This window comes from Hesperophylax consimilis, chromosome 28 (assembly GCF_061612785.1).
Source record: "Hesperophylax consimilis isolate HC1 chromosome 28, BYU_Hcon_1.0, whole genome shotgun sequence".
NCBI lineage: Eukaryota > Metazoa > Arthropoda > Insecta > Trichoptera > Limnephilidae > Hesperophylax > Hesperophylax consimilis.
The window spans coordinates 363,105-380,512 of NC_142863.1; the positions used below are offsets into that span (position 1 = coordinate 363,105).

A 17,408-nucleotide genomic window follows, 5' to 3' on the forward strand; every position below is an offset into this window, starting at 1 on the left:
TATCCAACTATAGACCTATCTGTATCCAGTCGTCAATCCCGAAAATACTTGAATCTGTCCTGCTCTCTAAACTCTCGCCTGAAATCAATAAAGTAATTTCACATCGACAACACGGTTTCATAGCAAAAAGATCTACTCTAACAAACTTAATGATATATCAGGAATATATAACTAATTCTATGAACAATCGTCTTCAAACAGACGTAGTGTACACAGACTTTAGTAAGGCTTTCGACAAAGTTTCACATAAAATTCTTTTAAACAAACTAAGATCTCTGGGTATAACTGGGCATATTTTAAGATGGTTCGAAAGCTACCTTCACAAAAGAAAAATATCAGTAAAAATCAATTCACATTTTTCACATCACTTTGAAATCTTCACCGGAGTCCCACAGGGGTCACATCTGGGCCCAGTGTTATTTTCCTTATTTATCAACGACATAACTTCCATCTACGATGGAGTTATGATACTTTTATTTGCGGACGATTTAAAAATTTACAAAACAATAACTAATCATAATGACTGTAGCGTATTGCAATCAAATCTTGTGAGGCTACAAGAGTGGTGCACCCTAAATGAACTGTTTCTCAACATTGAAAAATGTCAATCAATAACTTTTACCCGAATCAAAAATCCCATTAAATATCAATATAGCATCAACAACAATGTCCTAAAAAGAGTCGAACAAATTAAGGACCTTGGTATATTATTTGACAGTAAATTAACTTTTGTTCCTCATATAAATGAAATAACCAATAAGGCCATGAAATGCCTGGGGTTCATTCTGAGGACGATAAAAGAATTTAAAACAATTAATTCCTTCAAATTGCTTTATACTGGGTTGGTAAGAAGTAATTTGGAGTACAACTCAACAATCTGGGCTCCATTTTATAAGACTCATCAGCAAAAAATCGAAAGAGTACAACATAAGTTTCTAAGGTTTATTAATTACAAACTTGGAATACCAATCGAAGAACTTAATTATACATATCTAATGGAATTACTAAACCTAAGCGATTTAACTACAAGACGCACAGTGAGTGACTTAGTTTGTCTTTTCAATATATCAAATGGCAACCTGGACGCCCTCGATTTAACGAGCTTAATTAATTTGCGTATACCTACCCGTGATACTCGTTTAAATGCTCTATATTTTGTTACCAAATCTGCCAATAATTACTTTGTAAACTCTCCAATTCAAAGGCTTCATACACTTGGAAACAAATATAGTCAAATCGATGTCTATCATTTCCAATCGGTTTACAAATTTAAAACCAAAATATTAGAACTTTTAAATTAAAACAATAAACATCTAGCTATTGCACTTCTTTTTTAATTATTTCTTCAAGATTGACAAAACAGGCTTATACCTACAAACTATCATGTTTAGATTTGCTTTTTGCTTGGTTTTATATGTCTAAAGGTTAATGTTATATTATTGCTTTACTATTCTTTATTTAGAATCTTCACAATATATTTTTTTATATAAACTATGTAAAATGGCTGACCGATCGCCCTCGATTTAGCAGGCCACTACAACCAGTCAAATGCAGTAGGTATATCTGTTAACAATACTACCAATAATTATTTCGTTAGCTTTCTAACTCAAAGGCCTCATAAACTATGTGTCGTATTGTATCATGTTACTGCTGCCACTACCTAGCATTTACATTATTTATTAACTAATTTAAGTCTGTATAACATAGGAGTAGGAATATTCTTATTTGTGTACTTTTTACTTGCTGTTATTATATGGATATGGTTATATGTATTTTTTCTATTATTTTTGTGAACTTGCAATCTTCAGAATATTACTTTTTTATGAACTATGTATGTAAAAGCCCAATGGGCGTTTAAATAAATAAATAAAAAAAAATAAAAAAAATAAGGCTCCTGTTATTTTGAATGATTATAAATCCATGATACATATCTAAAAAAAAAATTAAATGCAGCTTTAAAAAAAAAGGGTTTTAGCAAGCGTGCGGAAGCGTCAACGGAACAAGATCTTTCCGGGCGCTTCCTACCTATTGCAGGTTCGCCGAGCCCGGCAAATGCATTATTTAACAATTCCTTGCCTCGCGCAGACATGACATACAATCTGAGTTTCGTGATTATTATTATGGAAGGGGTAAGAACAAAAATACTTTTAGCTTTCATAATCCTCTTAAGATATGGATTATGGACACGGGAAGGAAGAATATAGATACAATGTTGCAACCTAACAAAGAAGTATTAAGATATGGATTATGGACACGGGAAGGGAGAATATAGATACAATGTTGCAACCAAATATTACTTATGTTATGTTTTTCTTCTAGATACTTTATAAATTTCCTCTTGTAAAATTACTTGAAACTTGAACTAATTTACAATTCGCAAACAAAACCATGGACAATGTACAAGTAATGAAGAACAAAGCATCTAGGCGGGAAAATTACGCGATTGAAAACGCCTTTCCGTAAGAACTCTTACTAAATTAATTGAAAGTGGCCCATATGAGGTATTGAAGAACTTAGTTTTAGTAATTAACATTTATTGGTTAACCAACACCCCTGCCATAGGTTACCTCAAATGGTTCGCTACATTTGGGGATTTAGCAGGGGTTCCGGGGTACATCGGGTGAGGTGTGTTCAGGGTGCGTTGCGTGCCAGATCGGAAGAGACTGGTTTGAGGAATCCCTTTGACCTCTCTAACTGGTCTCTCGACCCATCGCATTGAGCCGCAGCGGGATATTAATTCGTCCGTCACTCCTGGAGACACTGATCCACCCACCCCTCATACCTGTTTTCTTCCTCTCACAAAGTATGCTCAAAGAAGACAATATATATCGTCGCTGCACATCAAAAATATGGGCTGCATGACTCTGAGTACATTCCGAGAAAATCGATAAAAACTACACTAATACTACAAAAATTACACATTTATTTATGTACAAAGTAGGAAAAATATATTTCGTTCAATATAAGAAAACATCAATTATTTTTTACCAGAAAATCGCATTTTAATGCCATTTTGTCACATGGCTCATATTCTATGCACAGGTATAACATGTTTTTTCTCTGACTTATTTTTCAATTTCCTAAAACTGTAAAATATTTACATTCGATCCTCTTTCATTATTTTCTGATAACATCAAAAATGTGTCTGTGTTTTTGTTGGGTAATTGGTGTGAATATCATTAATTTTCTCACTTACACTACTGACTTTTCCTGCAATTGGTTTTGTTCATATTCTTTTAATTTGTTTCAAACACTCAAAGGAAGAGGAAAGGAAAAGAAAAAAAAGGAGACTACTGCATGTATTACAGCTGTCACGAGAAGCACCACATAAAGGGGACAGGTTTCTTGGTAAGCAAACGAGCTAAGCACCTCGCCATGGACTTTAAGGCACTCAGCCCTCAAATGGCGTATCTCAGAATAAAAGGAAGATTTTTCAATCTGAGCATACTGAATGTCCATGCACCCACAGAGGACAAACCCACCAATATAAAAGAAGATTTCTATGACAAGCTGGAGAAAGCTTTTGATGAATGCCCACCGCGTGACATTAAAATCATAATAGGGGACATGAACGCGCAATATTAGAATGGAGAACACCTGATAAACTTTGCAGCATCTCACGATATGGTCATAGGTGGTACGTTATTTCCACACGAAAATATACACAAAGCCACGTGGAAACACCCAAATGACAGAATAAAAAACCAAATAGACCATGTACTTATTAGTGCTAGACATAAATCCAATCTACTAGATGTCTGCACTTATAAGGGAGCTAATGTTGACTCTGACCATTTTCTCGTTGCAAGTCGACTGCGGTTTAAAATATCAAATGCTGGTAAAACAACAAGGTCTAAAATCACAAAATTTAATACCAACTAACTACAAGACCCCACGACAAAAATGGAGTTTCGAACTACACTCAACAGGATACCGCAGTGTGACATAAATGATATCAACTCACAATGGACGGCCTGCAAAAACCTTTTAACAACAGCTGCTCTCGAAACCCTGGGTAAAAAAAAACCCTGTCAGAAGAAACCATTGGTTTGACTCAGACTGCGCAAAAGTAACAAAAAATAAAATGAACTCTGCCAATAAACCTCACAACAAGACTGCACAAGACGACTTATGGACACCTATAGGGAAACAAGGAAGAGAGAAAAGAAGTTGCACAGGAAAAAAGAAACGTGAATATTTACAAAAAGAAATTAGAAAGGCTGAAGCACTCAGGCTTAAGAATGAGAGTAAGCTTTTCAACAAAAAAGTAAATAACATGAGAGCTGAGTTTAAGCCAAAAATAAATATATGCAAGGACGAGAACGGAGTGATACTGAGTGAAAAGCCTGACATCCTGAGGAGATGGGTGAGACACTTTGATACGGTTCTCAATAACAACTCGGCAGAGGTAGAGCACAACACGGTGGAGAGCATGGGAGATGACTCGTACAATGACAATACTGAACCCCCTTCGCTGGAGGAAGTGAAGCAGGCAATAACACAGCTGAAAAACAACAAATCCCCCGGGTCAGATGAGCTGGTGGCTGAATTATTTAAAGCAGCAGGTGGAGAGCTTACTCAATACCTGCATAACCTAATTCAAAAAGTATGGACAGAAGAAGAGATGCCCGAAGAGTGGAGACTAGGAATTGTTTGTCCACTACACAAGAAGGGCGACCAACTCGAGTGCTGTAATATAGGGGAATAACGTTGTTAAATACCAATTATGTCTAACATCTTGTACAAAAGATTGCTCCCAATGTCCGAGGAAATTATTGGCAACTACCAATGTGGCTTCAGGCTAGGCAAATCATGCATTGATCAAATTTTCTCCTTGAGACAGATCTTAGAAAAAACGTTAGAATACAATGTCGAGTCTTTGTAGACTTCAAGGCCGCGTATGACAGCATTAATAGGAACGCATTGTATAATGCAATGAGTGAGTTTGGAATACCGGGTAAGCTGATCAATCTGGTGAAACTGACAATGTCCCCAGTAACGTGTAGAGTCAGGGTTGGCAGTGATCTGTCCGAACCATTTGAAGCGCTCTACGGGGTGAGACAAGGAGATGGATTGGCCTGCCTCTTATTTAACATAGCCTTAGAAAAAGTTATTCGCGACTCAGGCATTGAGAAAAGAGGAACGATATTTGACAACTCTGTGCAACTATTGGCTTACGCTGATGATATCGACATAATTGCGAAAAATCCCAATGATTTACAAGACGCCTTCGTAAATCTTGAAAGTTCTGCCAAAAATATGGGTCTTGTAGTAAACCAGCAGAAGACCCAATACATGGCCGTAAGATGTACCCAACAAACCCCATCTCTCATATGTGGAAGCCAAAATTTTGAAACGGTATCAAAATTCACATACCTGGGCTCCCTGATAACAACACTACATAGGAGATCCAGAAGCGCATCGTGAATACAAACCGCTGCTATTTCCGCCTACAAAAACAAATAAAATCCAGACTGCTTTCCAGAACCACCAAGGTATTAGTGTACAAAACACTAATTAGACCAGTGCTTACGTACGCAGCCGAGACGTGGGTTCTAACTAAGAAGAATGAGCGAGCACTGGACGTTTTTGGTAGGAAAATTTTGAGGCGCATCTTCGGACCGGTTCTAGAAAATGGATTTTGGCGCAGACGTTATAACAATGAGCTCTATACTTTGTTTAAGGAGCTAAACGTCACAAAGTTCATAAAACTGGGAAGACTTCGGTGGCTAGGTCATGTGGAGAGAATGACCGAGCATCAAGAACCAAAGTCCCTGCTGAGCTCAAGACCGATAGGGAGAAGGAGCCTGGGAAGGCCAAGGTTAAGATGGAACGACAACGTCCTCAAAGATTTGTCTGCCTTGGAGCTTCGAAACTGGAGAGAGCTGGCGCGGGACCGAGATGAGTGGAGGAAGACTCTTGAGGAGGCCAAAACCCACCAGGGGTTTTAGAGCCAAAAGTGATGAAACACTCAAAGGACCTTTACGTGCAATGCAGTACATCTTTTTTTAATGAAAATACAATACAATAGTTATAAACGTAACAGTAAACAAAATATAAGGTATGAATTATAGTAACGTAAAAATATATGATCTGCTAACTGAGCTGCCTCCAAATCAACGATAATATTATGTAAAAAGTACAGAATTGTTTTTAACAATAATTTATAAACTGGTTAGAAATAGTTCACACATTATTATTAGTCGGCATTTGAAGTTTGCCAAGTTCAAATTACATTATCCCCAATGCTTTTTACAATCGAAATACCTTTGCCCGTCTTTCTCCGTTTCTGATTTTTGAATCTCCTGACAAACTAAAATATCCAGTATTCAATGAAAAGGCACCTTTTAAAGAACTTATAAATTATAATTACAATATTTAAATATTGTAATTTTAAAAACAGATGAGGCAAAAAATGACAACATTATGTGAGTCAGAAGCCTCGTTAATAAATAAAAAGTGGGTGTGTCAAGCCTACGCAAGACAGAAGTGAAACTTCTTTTGTTAAACCGTATGAACCACAATCAATTACGTATTTCACTCGTATTACACTCACGACGCAGTATACTAACCAAGCAGCTGATGCTTGGCGTGGCGCAGTTCGCTGGTGTCTGAGAGAGAGGAAAGAAGAGAAGAGAGAGAACGTTCGTGAGCGGCTCCCCCACCTCAACAAGCGCATATGGTGAGAGAGGGACAGTGAACGGTGAGCGGTGGTGGGGGTACCCGCATTTTCGTGTCGATCCTGACTCGGTTTTACTCCGTCCCCGAATTACGCGCCTAAAGAAGTTTCACTTCAATATAATATATTTTTAAAAATAATGTACAATGTACAGAAATAGAATCCCACACAAGATCGCGTAGTGCGCTCTAGCGAACGGATATTTTATCAGAGGGAGATAGTTTTAATTTTTTTTTCTGTAAATTATTACATATTATCAAAATAAATAAATTAATTAAATAAATGTAATACAATTATCATAATATACGGATTAGATAATAATTTTAATCCAACACAATAACGCAAAGCGCGCTCTAGCGGAGTAATGTTTTATCACAGTGAGATAAGTGTTTTTATTATTTTGCAATATTATTTTCTTTTAAAAAATGTTCTGACCTACTAAAAAATAAGATATTGAATGAAAAAGGCGTTAAAAACAAAAAAATAATGTGCGATGGCCGAGAATCGAACTCGGATCAACTGCTTGGAAGGCAACTATGCTGACCATTACACCACCAACGCCAGTTGTCGGGATGAGCTAAGAAGCATTTATATGTTACTTCAAAACTTTGAAAATTATTATATTTTATCAAAATAAATAAATTAATTAAATAAATGTAATACAATTATCATAATATACGGATTAGATAATAATTTTAATCCAACACAATAACGCAAAGCGCGCTCTAGCGGAGTAATGTTTTATCACAGTGAGATAAGTGTTTTTATTATTTTGCAATATTATTTTCTTTTAAAAAATGTTCTGACCTACTAAAAAATAAGATATTGAATGAAAAAGGCGTTAAAAACAAAAAAATAATGTGCGATGGCCGAGAATCGAACTCGGATCAACTGCTTGGAAGGCAACTATGCTGACCATTACACCACTAACGCCAGTTGTCGGGATGAGCTAAGAAGCATTTATATGTTACTTCAAAACTTTGACTAGATCAAATGAACTTTAATCGGTGGTGGGGGTACCCGCATTTTCGTTTCGATCGTGACTCGGTTTTACTCCGTCCCCGAAAATTCATTACGCGCCTAAAGAAGTTTCACTTCAAAAATAAACAAAATAAAAACAAAAAAGTATTCAATGATTAATGAACATCCATATTTAAATGCAACAGTTTGTGGAATTCGATCTCTAGTTAATTCAAGATAGTTTGGATGTAGAATAAAGCCACATGGCTTTTATTTAAATGCAACAGTTTATGGAATTCGATCTCTAGTTAATTCAAGATAGTTTGGATGTAGAATAAAGCCACACGGCTCTTATTTAAATGCAGCAGTTTGTGGAATTCGATCTCTAGGAAATTCAAGATAGTTTGGATGTAGAATAAAGCCACATGGCTCTTATTTAAATGCAACAGTTTGTGGAATTCGATCTCTAGGAAATTCAAGATAGTTTGGATGTAGAATAAAGCCACATGGCTCTTATTTAAATGCAACAGTTTGTGGAATTCGATCTCTAGGAAATTCAAGATAGTTTGGATGTAGAATAAAGTCACATGGCTCTTATTTAAATGCAGCAGTTTGTGGAATTCGATCTCTAGTAAATTCAAGGTAGTTTGTTATGAAAATAGTTAATTTAAACATAACAATTGTAATCAGGTACTGATTATCACTTCAATTATTGTCTATGGGTTTTTTTTGACGGCCACATATGAGCGCAACATAGGAGGAAAGGAATTATTCTTGCGGGTTTTGGCACTTACCCACAGGGCCCAGTTGGGCTTGGACTCTGTGGGAATGTCAAAGTGCCAAGTTGAAAACGATTGTGAATTTTAAAGGTCGAGCGGAGCAAATGCTTGAATAATTTGATCTAGGCATCCGATCCTGAAACGCGGATTATTGCGTTCATGTGCAACATCACGAGTAAATACGAATAATGCGCGATTTATATCTGAACCCGGGACAGTGAAACTCGGTCAATGGACACCGGGATGCGAGATTCCGTTTCGAGAGTAATCCTCAAAAAGGGCGGCAATCCTCACTCGCTTCGCGCGTAATACCTGACAGGAGCAGGCAGTAATTGACAATTTATCGGTTGGGTATCATATTTGAGAGCGGAATCGCCTATTTCCCGCCTTACCACACCCGCCTTGCGGTCTTCGCGAATACTCGGACGGATGGTAACCGGAGACCATTGCAAAGGAACTGATAGTCCCTGGGCTGGGACTGAACGAGAGACGGAGCTGGCGGGCTGGTCGCCCGCGCTGAAGCAGTCGCGGACCCTTGAAGGAAGGCGTCTCCATCCATCCACAGCATATCTAGTTAGATAGGGTTTTGGTATACGGTTTGTGATGGGGGGTAAGTTTTATATAATATCTTTTCTGTAAAAACCACTTATGTTTGAAATAGAGATTATTGGTCTTATTTGAGAAATTGGCTTTCATTAATACTCATCAGATCTGCTTGTGAATAAGCACCCTATGCCCATCCCTGAGGGAGGGTTTCATGTGTCTACCACAGTAGACTCGGCTCGGCATACTTTGTCACTCAAAGTTTGGCGTCCTAAGTTTCCTACGGAAACAAAGCCGACCACTGTGTCGGATGAAAATCACTATGTAAGTACCCACGTATCAAGTTTGGATGTAGAATAAAGCCACATGGCTTTTATTTAAATGCAACAGTCTATGGAATTCGATCTCTAGTTAATTCAAGATAGTTTGGATGTAGAATAAATCCACATGGCTTTTATTTAAATGCAGCAGTTTATGGAATTCGATCTCTAGTTAATTCAAGATAGTTTGGATGTAGAATAAAGCCACATGGCTCTTATTTAAATGCAGCAGTTTGTGGAATTCGATCTCTAGGAAATTCAAGATAGTTTGGATGTAGAATAAAGCCACATGGTTCTTATTTAAATGCAGCAGTTTGTGGAATTCGATCTCTAGTAAATTCAAGATAGTTTGGATGTAGAATAAAGCCACATGGCTCTTATTTAAATGCAGCAGTTTGTGGAATTCGATCTCTAGGAAACTCAAGATAGTTTGGATGTAGAATAAAGCCACATGGCTCTTATTTAAATGCAGCAGTTTGTGGAATTCGATCTCTAGTTAATTCAAGATAGTTTGGATGTAGAATAAAGCCACATGGCTCTTATTTAAATGCAATATTTTGATTGTTGGCACACGGCTCGTTTTTTTAATTTTTTTTTATTGTTTAACTTATAACATTGTTACATTGTACATAAAATTAGGTAATAATAGGTAATAGTGAAAAACATATGGTATTGAATTTCTACTCCAATAAAGAGTGCTAGCTCTTGAGCTTGGCGTAGGAGTTATTTCACAATTATTTCATGTTTATATCAGTAGTTAACATAAATACAGTACAATAAATATAAACTTAAAAGAGGATTGTGACGTTAATTTTGGTTGTAACATGAATTGAAGTTATAACATTTGAAAGGTGATATTAATTTTTTTTAAAGATAAATTTGACCTTTTTTTTGAATAAAATAAAATCTGGTATTTTTTTCACTTCTTCGGGAAGACTATTAAAATATCTTATGCCTTTGTAAATATAATTATTGTGCATTTGTTGAGTTGAAAATAGAGGAATTTGGATGTTAAAATTATGCCTTAAGGATGAGTTAAATTTATGTTTTTTTATTACAGTTTCTTTATATATTTGTAATATTGCATCTTTTTTACAGAGGTCTTCAATTTTTGGTACTTCGAAAATTTTGAACAATGATGCTGAAGAGAATGTTAGTTGTTTTTCAAAATTACTTTAATAATTAGTTTTTGTACCACTTTTACAGAGCTTAAAATTTTTTCATATGCACCTCCCCACACAATGATTCCATACTGAAGTAATGATTGGACTAGTGCGTAATAGACTTTTTTCAGGTTGTTTAGCTTGAGAAAATTTCTTAATCTAATGAATATATAGATACATTTTCTAATGCGCTTAACAAGTTCACATATGTGTCTGTTCCATTTCATATGTTGGTCTACAATTACACCGAGGTACTTTATTTCAGTTGTTTGGTTTAGTATGGTACATGATTTATTACAAACATCTTTGTTACATTTTTTGTTGTGTATTATTATATGAATGTTGGGGTAAGTTTTGAATTTATTTATTGTGAATGGTATATAAACTGTTTTTTTTGCGTTAATTGAAAGTAGATTTGTATCGAACCAGTTTTTTAGGATTTGGATGTCATTATTTGCATTTTCATTTACAATTTTCCAGTCATTACCCTTAATTATGATAATTGTATCATCCGCGTAAGATATAACTGTTCCACTGAGGTTTTGTTTAAAAATATCGTTTACGTAAATGATAAAAAGTAATGGACCCAAAACAGTACCTTGTGGTATCCCAAAATCACTTGTGAGTGGTAGACTAGATGCGTGATTAATTTTTACAACTTGTGTTCTTTGGTGAAGATAACTTTTTAGCCAACTTAATGCTGTGTCATTAAAACCCACGATCTTTAATTTTTGTATTAGTTTAACATGAGATATGCTGTCGAAGGCTTTTTGGAGATCAACAAAAATACCAACACATTTTAATGTTTTGTCTAAAGCGTCTTGTGTGGTACTAGATAATTTAGCAATGGCGTCTTTTGTGCTTTTGTTTTCCATGAATCCAAACTGATTTTCGTGAATTATATTATTAATCTTTATGAACTGAGTTATTCTTTTTTTGGCAATTTTTTCAAATATTTTTGCAATGTTTGATAGTAAAGAAATAGGGCGGTAAATGGTTGGTTCTTCCGGATTGCCGGTTTTAAATATTGGTATAATTACAGATTTTTTGTACATGGATGGAAAAACTCCGCTTTGAAAACTTGTATTGATTATATGAGTTAATGGTTTTGATACTAGTGATTTTATACATTTCAGTGTTTGTATTGTGACCCCATCAAAACCAGGGGCAGAACCTCCTTTCATACCTGTAATAATTTGTTCAATTTCTTCTGGTGTTGTTGGTTGAAATAATTCAAATTTATGCTCATTATTTACTGTAGTATTGGGGTCATTTGGGGTAAGGCCTTGTTGGATTTTTTTAGCGAGGTTTTTTCCTACATTAGAAAAAAAATTGTTAAATACATTTGCGGCTTCTAGAGGTTTATCTTTACAGCAGATTTTTGAATCATTATGATTTACATTGTTGATTGTTTTATTTTTTAAATGTTTTTTATCGACAATTTCATTTATGATGGACCAAATCCTTTTACTGTCATTTCCAGATAATTCAAGTTTTTGTTTGTAGTAGTCATCCTTTGTGTTTTTTATTAGATATGTAAGTTTTTTTTTATAAGCTTTGAAATGTTTTTGTAATGTTATATTTTCCGGTTGTTTTGTATATTGTTTGTAGAGTGTTTCTTTGTGTCTAATTGAGATGATTAATCCGTGAGTTATCCATGGTTTGATTGGCTTTAGTTTTGAAGATGTTTTGTTAGATTTAATATTTCTACAAGCATTTATGTGAAAACTCAGTTTTTTATCAAATATTTTGCAGCATTCTTCTACATTCTTCTACATACGTTACATTGATATATTTCTTGCCATTCTTTTTCGTTACTTAATATTTTAGTGAGAGAATTTATATTAATACTATAGTTGTATTTATCAGTATTATTAACGGCCGTTGTGGTTGGTAATGAGAGGTTTTGATGTTTGTAGTCATATTTAAATATACAAGCAAAATGATCCGTTACAGATGTTTTAATTACCGCAGATGATATATTTTGTATATCTTTGGTGTTTGTGAATATGTGATCGATACAAGATGGTCGTTGTCCGATAATGTTTCTGGTGTATGAATTTATACATGAAATGTAATTTAATTCTGCTAACATATTTAAATAGTTATCTTTATCGTTAGAGGAGTAGTCATTAGCGATATTTAAGTTAATATCTCCGATGAGTATTGTTTTTATGTTTCTATGATGTTTTAATATTTTTTTTAATTCTTCTATTTATTTATTTATTTATTGGATGATTTTTATAGCGCCGCTTTTGCGAAATATCACCTCAGGGGCGCTGTACAGTTAATGCAGATATTACAAAAAAAAATATATAAATATTACAAATTGCAATTAAGTTAAATAAAATGAAGTACAGAAACAGGTGACACGGAGATGGAGAGTCTGCTGCAAGAATCCTAGGTGGTGAGGAAACTGGACCGGCTGCTGCAGCGAGAGAGTCCACCGCGTCCACCAACAGTGCCAGCACGAGGTTCGTCATCCTTCCAGGTATGTGTCTGCTGCTAATAGAGCGCTGACACAATGTCCTCTCATGGATTCCAGACCTTGGCAGCACCGCTGTGACATTCGACGAAGGTAGAGGATGGAGACTCTGCAGCAAGAATCCCAGGTGGTGAGGAAACTGGACCAGCTACTGCAGCGAAAGAGTGCACCGCGCCACCAACAGTGCCAGCACGAGGTTCGTCATCCGTCCAGGTATGTGTCTGCTGCTAATTAAGCGCTGACACAGTATCCTCACATAGATAACAAACCTTGTGACGCTCGGAAAGTCCATCTCCTTGTACACTTGTTTCTGGTGATTATGTTAGTGGTGCATTGTTCCGAAATAAAAGGCGGCGGACGGAATAATAAATCACCTTGGGCACTTGTTAGGGCTTTCACTGTTTCCAAGAATAACATTGAAAACATCTGGCGTACAACAGTTACCGATTCTCGTCCCAAGTTCAACTTCAACTTCAGCGAATTTAGAATATTTTTAGCACAATTTTCGATTATTCATTTTTGAAACACTGCACTCTAGTCACATTACTATTAAGTTCTGATTACTAATTGGTAAGTTAATTTAAAATGTTGATTCACTGATTTTTTAAATAACTTCAAAGGGATGTTGCCTCGTTTCCCTTGAAAATACTAAAAAAACACAAAGCGGTTGGAGACGGCATGACGCGTCCAGCTGCCACAAAGGGCGCTACTCTATGTATGTGGTTATAGCAGAAGAGTGTGTCCGATAAATAGCAATGATATTAAATGAATAATTCATAAAATTTATCTCCAAGTTTAATAAATTGACATTATTCACCATTATTTCATTTACACTTGTGACAGCGTAAATATTTGATACAAATATGGCGACGCCGCTATTTCTGTTAATTTTATATTTTGTTGCATAGTACGAGTAACCCGGTATATTATAATTAATTTCACCCGATGAATGCGTTTCTGATAATATTATACAGTCAAGTCTATTTAATTGTTTAATAGTTATTAGAAATTCTTCGAATTTTTTTTCCAAAGATCTAACGTTCATGTGTATTATTATTAGGCTGGCTGTAGGTTTTATATCTATAAAATCGTTTGTATTATTTACCGTGTCAAAAATCCTTTCGTCTATTTTATATGAATTATCTATTGCGTTTATTATAAAGTCGTTCATTTTGAGGTAGTAATAAAATTAACAATAATGTTGGCGCTGGGAATACACTTTGCAATTATAATATTATATGTGTTGGCTTGTACATTATCACTGCGTGTTAACACTTTGCGGGCGGGCTTTTCGTAATATTTTTTTGAAATATTGTGCATATTATTTAGGTTTTCGTTACACTTGTAATTAATAATATGCATCATTAGTCGTAATCGATGCGATCCCTCGCAATTTTCAGCATTTTGTTTCTATAATTGCACCTAATACTGTTGGCTGCGTGGTCCGTGGTGTTTTTTTTCTCCATATTTAGAATTTTGTCTGGTGCAGTTTACACATGCTGGTACTGTTTTTTCTCTTCCCGGACATTTTGAAAGGATGTGATCGCCCATGCAGTGTGGGCAAATTGGAGGGCTGGTTCGGTGTAGGCATCTTTTAGCCGTATGCATGAACATACAGCAATGAAAACATTGAGTCAGTGGATCGCAATCTTCAATTTTTACTCGTTGAAACTGTATATTTAGTTTACCGAGTGCAAGGAGACTTTTTCGCATTTTGCCACTAGTTTCCATGATGTAGCTAGTGAACTGGCGCTGCTTTTCGTTTATGTTTGTGTTTTTTATCTCCGTTATAAGTGTGATTTTGTTGTCTTCACTTTCCTTGTAAACATCTTCAATTCCTTCGTTCTGGGTAATTATTCCGCAAACTATTTCGTCTTCAGTAAGATTGGATTTTAATCCTTTTATTATTATTTTTGGTCTTTCCTTTTGAATTTCATTTATCACCAAATCGGTATTCAGTTTTTTTTTTATTTCGGCGGTTAAGGTATTTGCGTATTCCTTTTTTGGGCATGATATTATTATTTTTTCTTCTTTTGTTTTTCTCAAACCATTTATTCCTATCTTTATGTTACTTAAATTTATTTCTTTTTTATTATCTTTTCAATTTCTTCTGCTTTAGCATTATTTTTGGTCGACGAAATGATGATTGAGAATCTCTCTTCTTCTCGAGGAGTAACTTTGGTTGTTGATACTTTCTGGGCATATGATGGTGTTGTTGCGCTTTTCATTATTTTTTCAAAGTTTCCCACCAGTTGGTCGTTTTTTTCGATAAGTTTGTCTTGTAGTTGAATTATTTGTTGTTGCATTTTTAATATTTCAGATTTCACTTCATTGTCAAGATCAATAATAATTTTTTCGATATTAGTTTTGGTTTTCGAGTCTTTAACGGTTTGTATTTTTTGAACTTCATTTTTTAGCGTACTCAACAACTCTTCTACCGTCATGAAAGTGTTACGTTGCGGTGTAACGAGAGCGCGAAGACAGTACCGTGGGACGGGCTACCGTTACGAGCATAAGATTATAACTATTTTCTACCTGAAATATTTGTTATTATCACATGGCTCAAATTATTGAAGGTGGAGAATAAAAATGTTGAAACTGTAAATAACTCATTTTCGTCAAAATCTTCACATAGCCCATATTTGATATGGTGTTATGACTTGCCTATATCCTCCATTAACGACGACTTGAAATCATAGAGGATACACCATATAGTGTAAACCATGCCTTGGTCACGTGCAATCAGAAAGATCACTTTATATGATGATGAACGGAAGAGCAGCAAGCGCTAACGCGAAAAGCATGCCCATAAAAGGAATGATTAACTACGGAAGAGGGGAAACGGGAACAGCGAGACGGGTACTGGAGATGAAGTCCTCAAGAAGTCCTCACTTCAGCGTGAAGAGCCCGTGGATTTCAGCTGTGGTAGTTGGAAGACGACCCACAAGGCCGATTGCAGGTTGACTCTGGAGGGTTGAACCACGCGATGGACACCATAAAAGAGACCCAAACGTCTCACAACGCTGCACAGCAGTAAGCGCTTTTAAGTATATGGTACCTCTAACAAAAGTAATGAAACAGAGCAAATTGTTTTAAGCTAATTTAGTAAAATAATGCATAACCTTGTTGCTCAATAAATGGTATATCAGTATAACTGCATAAAGTGTTTTCATTTTGAACCCCCGATCCCAAAGATGTCAATAAACCAGTAGTTGATATATTCATTTTATAACAGTGCAACGACGATTTGTTGGAATTTGCCTCGCAATAGTCGCCGTATTTCAATTTTAAGAAATCTAACTAAAGGCTGCATTAAGTTAATGTGTAAATAATTCTTTTTTTATGTTTTATCAGCTGAATAATTTTTGTATTAATGACATTAATTTCGATTAAGCAATAATTCTGTAGATTTGTAGAGCGCACTTAACCGCTTGTGCGCCAGAATTGCCAGTCGGTGACGTAAAAATGTATTCTTTGAACGCCAGCCTTGCCTATAAAAATGTACTTTAATGTTGTGTGATTTTGTACCTCAAAAAGTTCTCCTAGCATACTTAAATATGTTTTATTCGCTTGGCAAGAAAATAATTCATTTTATCCTTATATTATTCTATCGTGTCGTTTTGACTTAAAAATATCTTTATTTTATCTGTAAACAAATGCGCAGCCACTGTGGAAGTGCCATCGACCTTGCAACTATCTTCCTTTTGTCTATTTATTTAGATTCATTATGAAAGGCACTTATTTAGCTGTATGAAAATATAATAAAACCTTAGACACATCTTTAGGTTTCTTTATTTAACGCTAAGCTTGTATATAATATGAGAAGAAAAATCATTTCCCTGAAAACAAGTTGCTATTCTGGGAAAAATTCTTATGATATACATTTCTTTTCTTTTTGTTCTCTAATCTAAAAACTGCGCTCGGAGGACAGAGATTTTCGTCAAATGAGGAGGCAATCACCTTTGTGAACAATTATTTTGCAGAGAAAAACGCCGAGTACTATTTGGACGGGTTAGAGAGATGGGAGCATCGCTGGGAGAAGTGTGTAGAGTTATAAGGAGACTATGTAGAAAAATAAATAAACTCAAGAAAAAAATTCTTGTTTCATTGTTAGGTTGGAAACTTTTCAGACCACCCTCTGTATAAAATGTTTATAAATACATACACAAATTATCTGGATAAATAGTACAATTTACAAAAAATACTATTTTACAAAAAACAAGTATGTTATTACGAAAATACACTCAGCTGATACACGACAGACCGCGCGCAAAATATACCCAGGCGCACTACACTCACTGCACACAGTTTTTTCGGTTGGGGAATCTCGGTGCTCCAAATACCAAGTTAATATTCAGCAAGAATGGCGATTACAAACAAGTTAATTATAATGAAGGGATAATGACTTAAATGGACTTACTCTCGGTCTAGCTTCAGTAAAGCAATATCGTTGTTTTTCAAGAACCTGTTGAAACCAGG

General features: G+C 35.4%; 1 protein-coding gene and 1 non-coding gene across 2 annotated transcripts in view; both read right to left on the reverse strand.

The window, feature by feature from the left end:
• Positions 1-17,408, reverse strand: part of LOC149409986 (uncharacterized) — a 174,860-nt gene that overhangs the window by 58,477 nt on the left and 98,975 nt on the right. The gene's annotated exons all lie outside the window — the stretch shown is intronic.
• Positions 7,169-7,240, reverse strand: TRNAG-UCC (transfer RNA glycine (anticodon UCC)). Its single transcript has one exon. It is a non-coding gene; the product is annotated as a tRNA-Gly (tRNA).